This window comes from Macaca fascicularis, chromosome 7, assembly GCF_037993035.2.
Source record: "Macaca fascicularis isolate 582-1 chromosome 7, T2T-MFA8v1.1".
NCBI lineage: Eukaryota > Metazoa > Chordata > Mammalia > Primates > Cercopithecidae > Macaca > Macaca fascicularis.
The window spans coordinates 159,393,074-159,406,202 of NC_088381.1; the positions used below are offsets into that span (position 1 = coordinate 159,393,074).

The 13,129-nt window shown below is 51.6% G+C and overlaps 1 protein-coding gene across 11 annotated transcripts in view; it reads right to left on the minus strand.

Annotated features, from left to right (window-relative positions):
• The window catches only part of CCDC88C (coiled-coil domain containing 88C), a 149,728-nt gene that overhangs the window by 123,018 nt on the left and 13,581 nt on the right, over positions 1-13,129 (minus strand). The window contains exon 1 of one of the 11 annotated variants that reach the window (XM_065549238.1): positions 3,980-4,175. The exons of the other annotated variants lie outside the window; for them this stretch is intronic. The gene's annotated coding sequence lies outside the window, so the exon portion shown is untranslated. Of the gene's footprint in view, positions 1-3,979; positions 4,176-13,129 lie in introns of those variants that run through there. 11 annotated transcript variants of the gene reach the window in all.

Here is a 13,129-nt window from a genome sequence, read left to right on the forward strand (position 1 = left end):
ACACTTGTAATCCCAGCACTTTGGGAGGTTGAGGCGGGCAGACCACTTGAGGTCAGGAGTTTGAGACCAGCCTGGCCAACATGGTGAAACCCTGTCTCCACTAAAAATACAAAAATTAGCTGGGCGTGGTGGTGGGTGCCTGTAATCCCAATCCCAGCTACTCTGGAGGCTGAGGCAGGAGAATCGCTTGATCCCAGGAGGCAGACGCTGTGGTGAGCTGAGATCATGCCACTGTACTCCAGCCTGGGTGACAGAGCAAGACTCTGTCTCAAAAAAAAAAGTCAGAAGATTTCTAAGACAAGTCAACTTCCTAAAAGACCAGAAGTTACATGTTCCTGAGTGTACTATATTCCTTTTTCTTGTTTTTAAAAGTTTTACTCTACTCTGGAGCTGAAAGTCTGCTTTCCAGCTACTTTATTTTGCAGACGAAGTCTTGCTCTGTCGCCCAGGCTGGAGTGCAGTAACGCAATCCAGCTACTTTCTAAACTCTTCCCAACTAAATCTGAACATACACTTGGATCTCAAAGTCACCTGAGGAGTTCACTCCCAGGCTCCATTTGGCTCTTCCTGACCCTCTGGTGCCTCTGTGGCCCCCAGGATAGCAGCCCCCAGGGCCACCATGACAGCTGCTCCCACTGACCCCGTTCCCATGAACACGGCCACCTCCAGTGGTTCCAGCTCTCCCTTCCTGAGCCTGTACCTAGGAGGAGTTCAAACAGACCCAGAACTTAACATGTTCTATAAACTCTGGCTTCAGATCACCCAGATCACCCTCTCCTATCACATGCCACCCCCAACCCTGCCAAAACAAAACAAAACAAAACAACAACAACAACAAATCCCTATCCAGGAAACCCAGAGGTGGGAGTCAGCGGACATGGAGCTGCGAGGGGCTGGCTTCAACCACCCAGAGCAGGGAACGACACCGCAATTAGGACTAGAGAAGGAGAACCTTTTCAAGGGGAAAGAGAAGAGAGAGGCTTCAGCTGGTCACATTTCCAATTCCTTTCTGTTCAAAAGGAATGAGATCAAAAGGCTTGTCAAAGTGGCTTTGGCTTTAGAAATCAATTTACTTCATCTTTTAAACCCAGAGCCGATAATGACCCAGGGTTTCCATACCAGCGATGCATAAAAGCAGGAACATTTTAGAGCCCAGCCCAGCCGAGGACCCGGCCCTTTGGAGTTCTTGGAGGCAGCACCAGGGAGCCCAGCAAGGGCGGCCCCTCACTCTCACTGCGCCCCCTCACTCTCGCCGCGCCCCCTCACTCTCGCCGCGCCCCCTCACTGTGCCCCCTCACTCTCACTGCGCCCCTCACTCTCACTGCGCCCCTCACTCTGGGCCCCCTCACTGCGCCCCTCACTCTCACTGCGCCCCCTCACTCTCACTGCGCCCCCTCACTCTCACTGCGCCCCCCCACTCTCACTGCGCCCCCCCACTCTCACTGCGCCCCCCCACTCTCACTGCGCCCCTCACTCTGAGCCCCCTCACTGCGCCCCTCACTCTCACTGCGCCCCCTCACTCTCACTGCGCCCCTCACTCTGAGCCCCCGCTGCGCCCCTCACTCTCGCTGCGCCCCCTCACTCTCGCTGCGCCCCCTCACTCTCGCTGCGCCCCCTCACTCTCGCTGCGCCCCCTCACTCTCGCTGCGCCCCCTCACTGCGCTTCCTGGGACAGGCAGAGGCTGCCGGAGTCCCCGCCCTGAATGAGTCCACAATGTGGGGTGGGACACACAGAAAACAAGTCAGGGCCAGGGGTGTGATGACGGCAATAATGACATTAAATTCCAGAGAGTCTTCAAGGCCTCACATAGGGAAAAAGGAAAGGTGCTGGGGCAGGAGAAACTGCAAGGGCAGGACGTGTGAGGGAGCAGGAGAGGAAGAGACAGTACCAGAGCCCGCTCCTGGAAATGGCCCATGGGCACCGGGCACCGGGCTGGGCATTTCCCAGGCACCAGTCGCTCACTGGCTCTCTCGGAATCGCTGCAACCCAGGGAGGGGAGTGCAGTCATCACCCCCATCTGACAAAGGAGGAACAGGCTAGGAGGGGCTGGGCCACTTGCCCCAGGTCACACCAGTGTCAGGGTGGCCCTGGAGGACAAGAGGAGCCGCCCTGGGAGAAGCTGAGCTGGGAGATGACAGATCCAGGTGCCAGCTGTTCTGCCTGTAAGTAGGATGGGAGCCCCCTCACACCCCCTAACCCCCCAGCCCTGCAGGCAGAGGGGCAGATGAGGTAGATGCAACTTGAGCGAATTCTACCTACCAAAGGAAGAAACAAGGGTAAGGTAGGAGAAGGGGTACAGACAGAAGCGCCTTCCCAGATGGCCCACACCTCAGCCCCCATCTGGCTTCCTCTGAAGGTCTGGACAACCTGTTTTGGATTAACTGCCCCAGGTGGTTAGCAAAATAGCCCAGAGTTCTCAGAAACCACCAACGCTTCTTTCTTCTGGCATGTAAGCATGGGATACTCGCCTCTGCAACTTAGTCCATTTCCATCTGAAATATTCAACTTCCCAGCCTGACCAACATGGTGAAACCCCGTCTCTATCAAAAAATACAAAATTAGCCAGGCATGGTGGCCCATACCTGTAATCTCAGCTACTCAGGAGGCTGAGGCAGGAGAATTGCTTGAACCCGGGAGGTGGAGGTTGCAGTGAGCCAAGATCGCACCACTGCACTCCAGCCTGGGCGATAGAGCGAGACTCCGTCTCAAAAAAAGAAAAAGAAAATATAAGAAAAGAAATCAACTTCGTAAGCTCTACTCCATAAAATTTGAATGCCACACATTCTCACCCCAAAAACAGGGTGCTAGAAGACAGACTGAGCACAAAAAGTGCCAAACTGCTCGGGAGTTTCTGTCCCTTAGCCACAATTCCACACTTTAAAGGCTTTGTAAATCTGACTTGCTGGGCAGGAAGGTGAGCCTGTTTGGTTATTAAGGTTTGGAAAGGAGGCAAATATTTTAGTCTTAAAATTTTAAAGTCATTCAGCCTAAACCTTAGAACGCTCAGGGGAGCCAAGCTGGCTAGACAAAGTTGAAAACAATCAATTTAATTTCCACCCCTCAGGGACTGGGCCTCCCTCCCGGTACCTGACATATGGCATTTCCATCAACAAAGCAAACACCACATGAAAAGCCTACAGGTCTGTGTGAAAACAGTAGGGGAGACTAAGCTCCAGCCCAGCCCCCTCACTGCATTGCACCTCCATACCGGTTTACCCCCGTTTACCCCCTAAAGAGTCAGGGCCTGGGTCCCTGCCATGTGTCAGGGACACAGAGGAACAAGACAGGCCCCATCCTCTAATTACTCAACAGTCTAGAAAGGGCAGCAGGTCGGGAGGCCTTTGCAGGGTCATTTTAACCTGGAGACAGGATTCCCAGTCCAGGCCTGGTGCAACACCGTGTTCCCCGATTGTAATGACTTATTCTCTGAATTATTTACTCCACTGAATGGTGGCCTCTATCATTAGGTATCTTGTCATTAACACATGCTGACTGACGGCAGACACATTTCCATGCTGGTGCGGTGACAGACAAACAAAAAGATTCAGTGCCTGCTTTTAAGGAATTCTATTGCTGGTGAGGGATAAAATCGTGAGGCTTCCTTTGATGAGATAATATGTGTAAGTCACTCAGCTTAAAATAAAACGATCATACAGGAGAAAAATGTGCCGGGCTAGAGACAGGCACACGTGCACACGCGTGAGACTAATCCAAATGAATCAGAGCACATTACTCCGGGAGGGGTCCTTGGATAATCTGCTCAGTGACAGACGAACGCAGAGCGGCCAGGGGAGGGGGCTTGGAGTGGGAGGCCTGCCCGCCACCCCGCTGCCAGAGGGGTGGGCATCCTCCCCTCCCACCCACGTGTCCCCTGAGTACCAGGCCCTCATAGAACCCCTCCTACAACCCTCCCAGGCTGGCACTATTAATATCTCCACTTTTCAAACAAGGAAGACTCTCAGAGATGAAGTCACTTACCCAAGGCCACAAATCTGAGGGATGCGCTCAAAGGAACCCGCCATTCGACCTTGTGCCTCTAAGGATGGTGAGGCTCATGGTTGTTTTTCCATTTCTATTTGAATTTGTGTCTCCTGCCTCCCAAGTCCCCTATCTGCAAGTAACTGCCCCCTCTGCCTGTAGAACACAGGTGAACAAGTGCATCCCCTGCAGAGTCAGGCTGGGACCCAGAGCTGTCACTGTTATTATTCACTGACTCAGGAAACGGTTCGTGACCTCATTTGAGCCTCACAACCACCTATAAGGTAATTTTTACCCCTGCTCTAGGGGTGACGTTGGACCGATGCACCCTAAGTCACACTGCTGGGAACAGTGAACACAAGCTTGTGGACCAGGGAAAGAGTTCAGGGACCCAAGCTGACACAGTGGCAGAGCACTCATCATTCCTGCCTTCCCACCTCCCATCCCACCTTGTTCTCTGGCTTCACCTTCCTGGCCTTCAGGTAACCAAAGAAGTCACCCCACAGAGCTGGCTCACCCACTTCCACCAGGCAGTGGCTAACCTCCTCGTCCCCCAGCCGAGAAGGCAAACTTGCCTGCTCCCTCCCCAGGCCACCAGACCCCAGGCCAGGCTTGCCCAGCTGCAGCTGAAGGAAGCAACAGGAGGCTTCTCCCTGGAGCTGCAGTGTGCCCGTCTCTTCCCCTACAGAACGCCCCTACGTGGAGAATACCACCCCTCAACCCTTAACCTCCCCGAAACCCAATCCCCAACCGACAGAAGCCTCGCAGTGGAACCTGGCAGCCTTGACTCTTTATCTGACACCTCTGCCTCCCCACTAAACACCACCAACTCAGAACTGGGGGTACAGTGCGGCCCCTTCACCTTCTACAGTCCTGGCTGAAACCACCAATTTAAGACCAGCACTTCCTCATCCTCTTTCCTTCAACATTGCTCTCATTACTAGAAAAACAAGGCTACAATTACATCACAACAATTATATCGTGAAGGACCAAGGGGCCCTGGATGCCAAGGCGAAGCAGCAGAGAATCTCTGCCATTCCCAAAAGAACAGCTGAATAACAAAAACTGTTCCGAGCCCTGGAGGGGAGCCACGCAGCCGGCTTCACGGAGAGGCAGAGCCTGCCTGGGCAAGTTCTTCTTCAGAAACTCCTTCTGACAAACCAGTGAGAACATCAAACACGCTGATCCTGGCATTTAACACCAAACCCAAGGCAAAGGAGAAACCTCTGTTTTTTCTTTTTAACGACTTGAGAAATCCATTCCTCTCCTTTCTGTCACAAAAGGAACTGGTCCCTCCTGCCACTTCCTCCCACTCTGGCGTTTAGGGTGTGTCCATAAAGTAAGCTGTGTTTCCAACCTTCATTCACGCTCGCATCACTCGAATCCCACAACACTCATCACCCATAAGCGCAGCTTTCAATCAGAACTGAACGAGACCTAACTAAGAATGAGCCCGACAAGCACCGGGAACACCAACACCGCTCACGCTTGGCTTCTGCAAGCTTAACACTCATCGTTTCAGCCATAATCTTTCTGGAAGCACAAATTCAGACTCCTTGCCCTCTAATCAGGGGATCACTCAGCTTCCACTCCCAGAAGCTTTGTTGCTTACTTTGTGCTCCCAAGATGGGCTCATAAACACACAGCTCTGTAAATAAATGGCCATGAATTAGGAAACAACTTCAGGAGTTCGAGACCAGCCTGGGCAACACAGAGAGACTCCATCTCTACAAAAAATCAGAAACATAAATTAGCCAGAAGTGGTGGTGCATGCCTGTAGTCCCAGCTACTCTGGGGGCTGAGGCAGGAGGATTGCTTGAGCCTGGCAGATCAAGGTCGAGGCTGCAATGAGCCGTGATCGCACCACTGCACTCCAGCCTGGGTTACACAGAGCAAGACCCTATCTCCAAAAAAAGAAGAAAGAAAAAAACTTGAGCAAACAGTGAAAAAGTCAATACTTGACATGGTAAGATAACCTGTATCAGAAACATGATTCTGGAACAACTGGGGAGGGAGAGGGACCTGGGGGACGTCCCGGTGTGTCAAAGTCAGGAAGTGGGCAGGTCTCTGAGGAGACCCTTTGAGGCTGCACGTTCTGAGAATCTGGGCTCGGTGCTGTGCCCAACAGGCCCAGGCAAGGGGTCAGTCAAGGGGCCTGGCTGACACCCCCAACACCAGGAGCGAAAGCAAGACTCCTGAGCCAAACCTCCTTCCTGCAAAGGCAGAGGACAGGGTGGCCGCTCCTGGGACAGGAGGGAAGCCCCAGCAAATCAAGGTCTTGACTCGAGTCCTAGAGAAAGAACCCTCAGAGAACAGAAAGACTGTGTACACACACACACTTACTCTCACACACAAACACACACACACGCTCAAACACACACACACTTTCTCTCCATCTCCTTGCCCTGGCTGAACTCCAACTCTGCTAATTACATCAAGCCCACCTTTCGCCCTCCGCAACCCCTGCAATTAGCCCTGAATCTCTGCTTCCTGCCACTCTGGGGTGAAGGGTGAAGTCTGAGGCCAGCTGCTCCCTGTTCCACCCTCCGCCCAACCCCGGAAGTTTCAGAGGTGCCTGAAGCAACCCAGTCCCTTCCTCTGGGCTCCAGGCTGGTGTGAAGCCTGGTTATCACGGGAGCCCACACTCCCAGCTGAGGGCACATCGCATGCTGCACCACCCGCCCCACTGCGGGTGCAGATCCTGACTGGCCCTGCCAGCCTTTACAGGGCAGCAGGTCCACCTGCAGCAAGTTACCTCCCTACATGATTCTAGAAAGCCTGGCTTGTAGAAAGAAGCTTCTCCAAGCAGCCAGTGATGAAGAAAACCTGCAGCTTTCTGAGGCTGTTTCCTGATCTTGCTCCATGAGCCTTGGTTTCCTAATCTGTAGAATGGAGACGGTAATTTCTTCTTTATAACACCGAAGTAACAGTGAAATACAACGAGGTTCTGAAGTCCCCAGCAAGGGCACTCAGAAAAGGTTAAGCTCCCTCCCATTCATCTCTCAGTCTTTTGATATGGCCACAGATCTGAGTCCCACAGTTCCTCGCTGCTATCTGATATGCCTGGACAGCATTTCTTCTGACAACAAAAAGGAGAGAAAAGAAAGGAAAACAAGTCCAACTGGCACTCTAACAGCTTACAGAAACCAAACCTGCCTCCCAAGAGGTTTGGGCGTTCAGCACATCACCAAGTCCTCAGCCCGTTTGCTCCACCCCTGGCCAACAGCTGAACCACTGAGCTTGTAACACCAACACTGGCTGGCATGGGGGTTCACGCCTGTAACCCCAACACCTTGGGAGGCCAAGGCAGGAGGACTGCTTGAGCCCAGGAGTTTGAGTAGCCTGGCCAGCACAGTGAGACCCCATCTCTACAAAACATTCAAAAATAATTAGCTGGGCACGGTGGTGCGCACCTGTACTCCTAGCTACTTGGTAGACTGGGGCCGGAGGATCGCTTGAGCCCAGGAGTTTGAGGTTACAATGAGCTATGGTCGCACCACTGCACTCCAGGGTCGGTGAGAGAGTGAGACCCTGTCTCAAAAATAAATAAAAAGGTAAAATAAATAATTGAAAGAAATACAAGCAGCAGGAGCCAGCAAGGCAGGGAGCAGCACAGGCTGGGAGTACAGGCCTTTTGTTAAGTGTGGAAAAGGGGATTCTAGTGGCCCTGAGAACTGCGGCCCTCTGGTCTGGCTGATCAGGAAGCCGCCACCACCAGCCGGCAGCCCGGGAGGCGCGCAGGTCTGCTGCAGAGCAAGACTGTATCGGGCCCGGACGGCCGTTCCTGCTCTCCTAGGGTGCTTGCGCCAGGTGGGCACTGAGCCGCCCACAGCTGAGTGGTCTGCTGGACCACGGGCAGCCCTGTGTATTGGTGCCCTCTCTCCTCAGGGCTTCTCTCTGCAGCCCGCTCTCCCTCCGGTCCTCCCACTTGGGGGACTCCTGTCACTTTGGGGAGTCCCATGTGCTCTGCCCAACCCTAACCCTGGGGCCTGCTCCCACCTCCTCGGCCGTGGGCAATTTTCATCCCCCACGCCTGCTTGTGACTCTCTAGCCAACTCTTCCCCATGGCTTCCATCTGCATGCCTAGCCGGGAACGCTCAGCTCCACCTGCCCGACACCAGTGACACCAAGCTGGCTTGCTCCCCACTGAGCCCACTTCTCCTCACCCAGAGCCCTAGGCTCACCCAGAGAGCAGCACCAACACCCACCCCCACGTCACATCAGGAACCCAGGGACCCCTCACCCCGGGATTCCCACATCTGGGCTGGATCCCCATGGAGTCTCCTAGAGCTCATCCTTCTCTCTGCTGCTGTGGCCTCAGTCCAGGGCCCCGCGACCTGCCAACCCCTCCCAACACCTATGCATTCTCCTAACAGGAGCAGGAGTTTTCTTTCCTAAGCTTTCTCTTTTAGAAGTTCAGGTTCCTAGGCCAGGCTCGGTGGCTCACGCCTGTAATCCCAGTACTTTGGGAGGATGAGGTGGGCGGATCACCTGAGATCAGGAGTTCAAGGCCAGCCTGGCCAACACGGTGAAACCCCATCTCTACTAAGAATATAAAAAATTTGCCGGGCATGATGGCAGGTGCCTGTAATCCCAGCTACTCAGGAGGCTGAGGTGGGAGAATCACTTGAACCCGGGAGGCGGAGGTTGCGGCGAGCCGAGATGGCGCCACTGCACTCCAGCCTGGGTGACAGAGTGAGACTCCGTCTCAAAAAAACAAACAAACAAAAAGTACAGATTCCTAAACACCTAAGCACAGCCTGCAGCCTCACCCCCATACCCCCCAAGAGATGCCCCAACCTTTGGGCTGTTTTATGTCTCCAAAGCTCTGCAGGACACCACCTCCCTGCCAGTCAACCCGCCCGCCGCAGGCAGACATCTCCCCTGAGAAAGCTCTCCAAGATCCCTGCTCCCCAGGCCTGTGTCTGGCCATATTCCGTGTCCTGAGTACACAGGTGTTATTGCAGCTGATTTACCTGGCTACTCTCCCACCCCACAAAACGTGAGCATCTCGGGCATGGAGAGGACAAGAAAGAGAAAGAGTAAGAGCCGGTAACCTGGCAAGTCCCACCCACCTCTGGGCCACCAGAGCTTCCACATCCTGCATTTCCTTATTCTACTAGACAAGCGCTAGCTAGGGAATGGGGGATGGGAGGAGGACGAGGGCTCCCCCCACTCCCGCAGACCACTGCCCTCCTCAGGCGCACCTCCCAGCAGTCGAGGGTTCAGGGTTCGCTCTTGAATTCTGAACGGACTGCAAACCTTCACACGGAAGCTGACTGTGACCTCCGGATGCTCAGGTCCACAAAAGCTCCCGCTGCCGATGTGGGGATGGAGCCCAGGCCTGGGCTGGACCCCCAGCCACAGCCAGGCCCTGCCCCTAATGGCTGCCTTGTTCTCTAACGCCCCTACGATTCCCTCAGGCAGTCCTGCTGGAGAGATCCCAAAAACACTCAAGATCCTCCAACACAAACGAAGTCCACCCAGACATCACAAACACAGCCTCAGGACCTTGCCAGCCTGGCGGGGACTCGAGAATCTTCAGCATGCAATAGCAATTTGTTAAAACAGCTACATTTTAACAAATGCAATCACAAAGGGTGAAGAACACAAATGGGCAATTGACCAAAGAAAAGGAAAAAAACCTATAAATAAGGCTATTTTGGCAATAAGTAGCAAAACTTCTCAAAGTATTCATGTCATTTGACCTAGGAACTCCCTGCTAAGGAAATAAGAACATGTGTTGAATGACTTATGTACCAAGTATGTTCACAGCGGCATGGTTTCTGATTCTGAGACAATGATAGGAGTCACATCCACACGATAAAATGTTACAGACACCAAAATTCATATTATGAAGGAGTATTTAATGGTGGGGAAAAGCTGGCTCACTGCATGGTAAATGAAAAAAAGGCAGGTTACAAACAGTATAATGATACGAGCCACACTTCAGAAACACACACACACACACAAAGCAAGCACAAGTACCAAAATGCTGGCAGTGGTATCCCTAGGTGTTGAGATAATAGGTGAATTTAACTTTCTTTCTATTTCCTAATCCATAGTAAGAATATATATATAGAGAGAAAGAATACATATAGTAAGAATATATATAAAGAATATATATATAGTAAGAACATATATATATTTTATATATATATATATATATATATATTTTTTTTTTTATACAAAGACTCACTCTGTCGCCCAGGCTGGAGTGCGGTGGCGCAATCTCAGCTCACTGCAAGCTCCGCCTTCTGGGTTCACGCCATTCTCCTGCCTCAGCCTCCCGAGTAGCTGGGACTACAGGCGCCCACCACCATGCCCAGCTAGTTTTTTTGTATTTTTAGTAGAGATGGGGTTTCACCGTGTTAGCCAGGATGGTCTCCAACTCCTGCCCTCATGATCTACCCGCCTCGGCCTCCCACAGGGCTGGGACTACAGGCGTGAGCCACCATGCCCAGCCAGAATATATTTTTATAATCAAAAATGTTATTTCTAATTTCCTCACAATGTGGACATGAGCTACAAAATCAAAAATATGGCCCTCCTCTTTAACCTTTGAAGTCAAAAGTGGAGAAACTAATTTCTCCTCTGCAAATTCTATACAACGTATTGTTACTCCTAAAGCAAATGCCTCTTGTACCAGTAGCCATGGCCTGAGCGGACTCTAAGTTCCCTTGAATCCTGTCCCTGCCCATTAAAGCAGTTAAGCAGACTAAACTCTCCAGACCACACAAATAAGACAGAGCCACAAGTTTAATGTGTTGTTTCCACCAACAATGTCAAATGTACATTTCCTTCTATTCCTGCTTTTGACAAAAGATTTTCCATAGTGGATCACGCCTGTAATCCCAGCAGTTTGAGAGGGTGAGGCAGGAGGATCACTTGAGCCCGGGAGTTTGAGACCAGCCTGGGCAACATAGCGAGACCTTGCTTCTGCTAAAAATAAAAAAAAATTAGCTAGACATGGTGGCACACACCTGTGATCCCAGCTACTCAGGAGGCTGAGGTGGGAGAACTGCTTGAGCCTGAGTGGTTGAGGCTGCAGTGAGCTATGATCATACCACTGCACTTCAGCCTGGGAAACAGAGCAAGACTCTGTCTCGAACAACAGCAACAAAAACAAAACAAAACAAAAATTAAAAGACAAAAATTTCCATCTTCAAACAAAATGTCCACATTTCTTAAAGATAATCCTAATTTTTAGTAAACAGAGCATGCTTATCTAATACAACTACCACAGAGGCTGACATCTCAGAAACAAGGCTGAGCAGAGGAAGAAGTTACAGGCAAAGTGCTGCCATTTATGGAAGTCTCATTTAAAGATCACACAAAGCTCTGTGCGTACACAAGCGTGTATAGTGTGCACACACATATATATACAACACACACATATACACAGCAAGAGGATAAAATGTTAAGTGGATACCACCAAATTAATGAGAGGTATTAACCCCAGGAAGGGAGAGAAGGACAACAGGGCTTAGTAGTAGCTGCTGGGAACGTCTATCTTAACAGAAAATTTTACTTCTTAAAAAAAAAAGAAAAGGTCTCAAGCAAATATGGAAAAATAGAACCATATGTTCGTATTTATTTTGAACGACAGGTATGTGAGTGTTCGTTATGACCAATTGTACTGTTTTATTTTTAATTCTTCAAAGCAATAAAGGAAAAAGAAAGGGCTGGGAGAAGCTAAGGCACCCAGGCTGTATTTATTCCTCTGTTTCACTTGAGATAAGGAAGCTTCTGGCCTTGTGCCCACACTAGAGGCCAGAAGTCAGAGAGCCGAGCTCAAGGAACCCAGAAAGCTAAACTTCCTTGAGCTGATCGTAAACTCTAAATCTCGCAGTTTCTGGCCACCATGCCGCTGTAGCATTTCAGGCCCACACCCTTCACTTGGAGGAGGACACTCAGGAGGCTCAGAGGACAGCAGCCCGCCCAGAGAGACGGTGGGACCCCAGCCTTGCAGCCTCTGCACCTGGCGAGGAGAGGCACGTGAAGAAACAGCAAACACCTCATTTCAGAGTGAGTCCTATGGGTAAGTCCCCACATCCATCCAACGGTCCCGATCTCACTGGATGAGATATCCATGTGTGGACTCGATGACAAAGACATACGTCTCCATCAACCCACAGGGAATGTATCCAGGCCACCATCTGAAGTGCTTCCCACCACACAAAGCCAAAGAAACCTCAGAAACTTCACACGACAATGAGGCCCTTTCCGGACAAGGCGCCGGCCTGAAGGTGTCCAGGGCAGGGAATTGGGATGGGATGCCAGGCACAACCCCAGAGCACAGACAGGCCAGCTGCTGGTGCACAGGGCAGACTTCTGCTGGAACAGCCTCACTTTCAGCCTGACTCCACTATCTGCATTTAATGTAAATATTCAAGGTTCTTAATGGAAAAAGCAAACCATTACACAAATCCAAAATTTAATTTAAAAAAAAAGCCAGGACAGATGCCGTGAGCCTTACAGGCTCATGCTATAAGCCCAGCACTTTGAGAGGCCAAGGCAGGAGGAGTGCTTGAGCTCCCAAGTTTGAGACCAGCCTGGCCAACATAGTGAAACCCTGTCTCTACTAAAAATACAAAAAGTAGCCAGGCGTAGGGTGTGCACTGGTGGTCCCAGCTACTCAGGAGGCTGAGGTAAGAGGATCTCCTGAGCCCAGTGAGGGGGAGGTTGCAGTGAGCTAAGACTATACCACTGCACTCCAGCCTGGGCAACAGAGCAAGACCCTATCTCAAAAAATTAAATTAAATTTTTAAAAAGCCAGATGAAAAGGAGGTTGGCTGTTGAATGAGTAAAACAAGCATCAGAGGACACAGGGTAACCCCGGCCAGCCAGGCTGAGGCAGCGTGGGGCTCTGGCCCAGCCTCGCCTGTCCTCCAGGCTACTCAGCAGATGTCCCATTTGAGGGTGCGGTCCTAAAGCTGGTGTCCCCACCTTGGACAGGCCAGCCTTTTCTTCTCCAAAATGCAGAGACTGACCCAGGTGCTCTCTCTCCAAGGCTTTGTCCTACTCTGGCTTTCTCTGTCCCTTCCCGGTTACTCCCTCAACATCCCCTCCTCCCTCTGGTAACCTCCTGGTCACCGCATCCTCTCCTTCCCCTCCTCCATTCTGAGACCCTGCCTTCCTGCCCTGGGG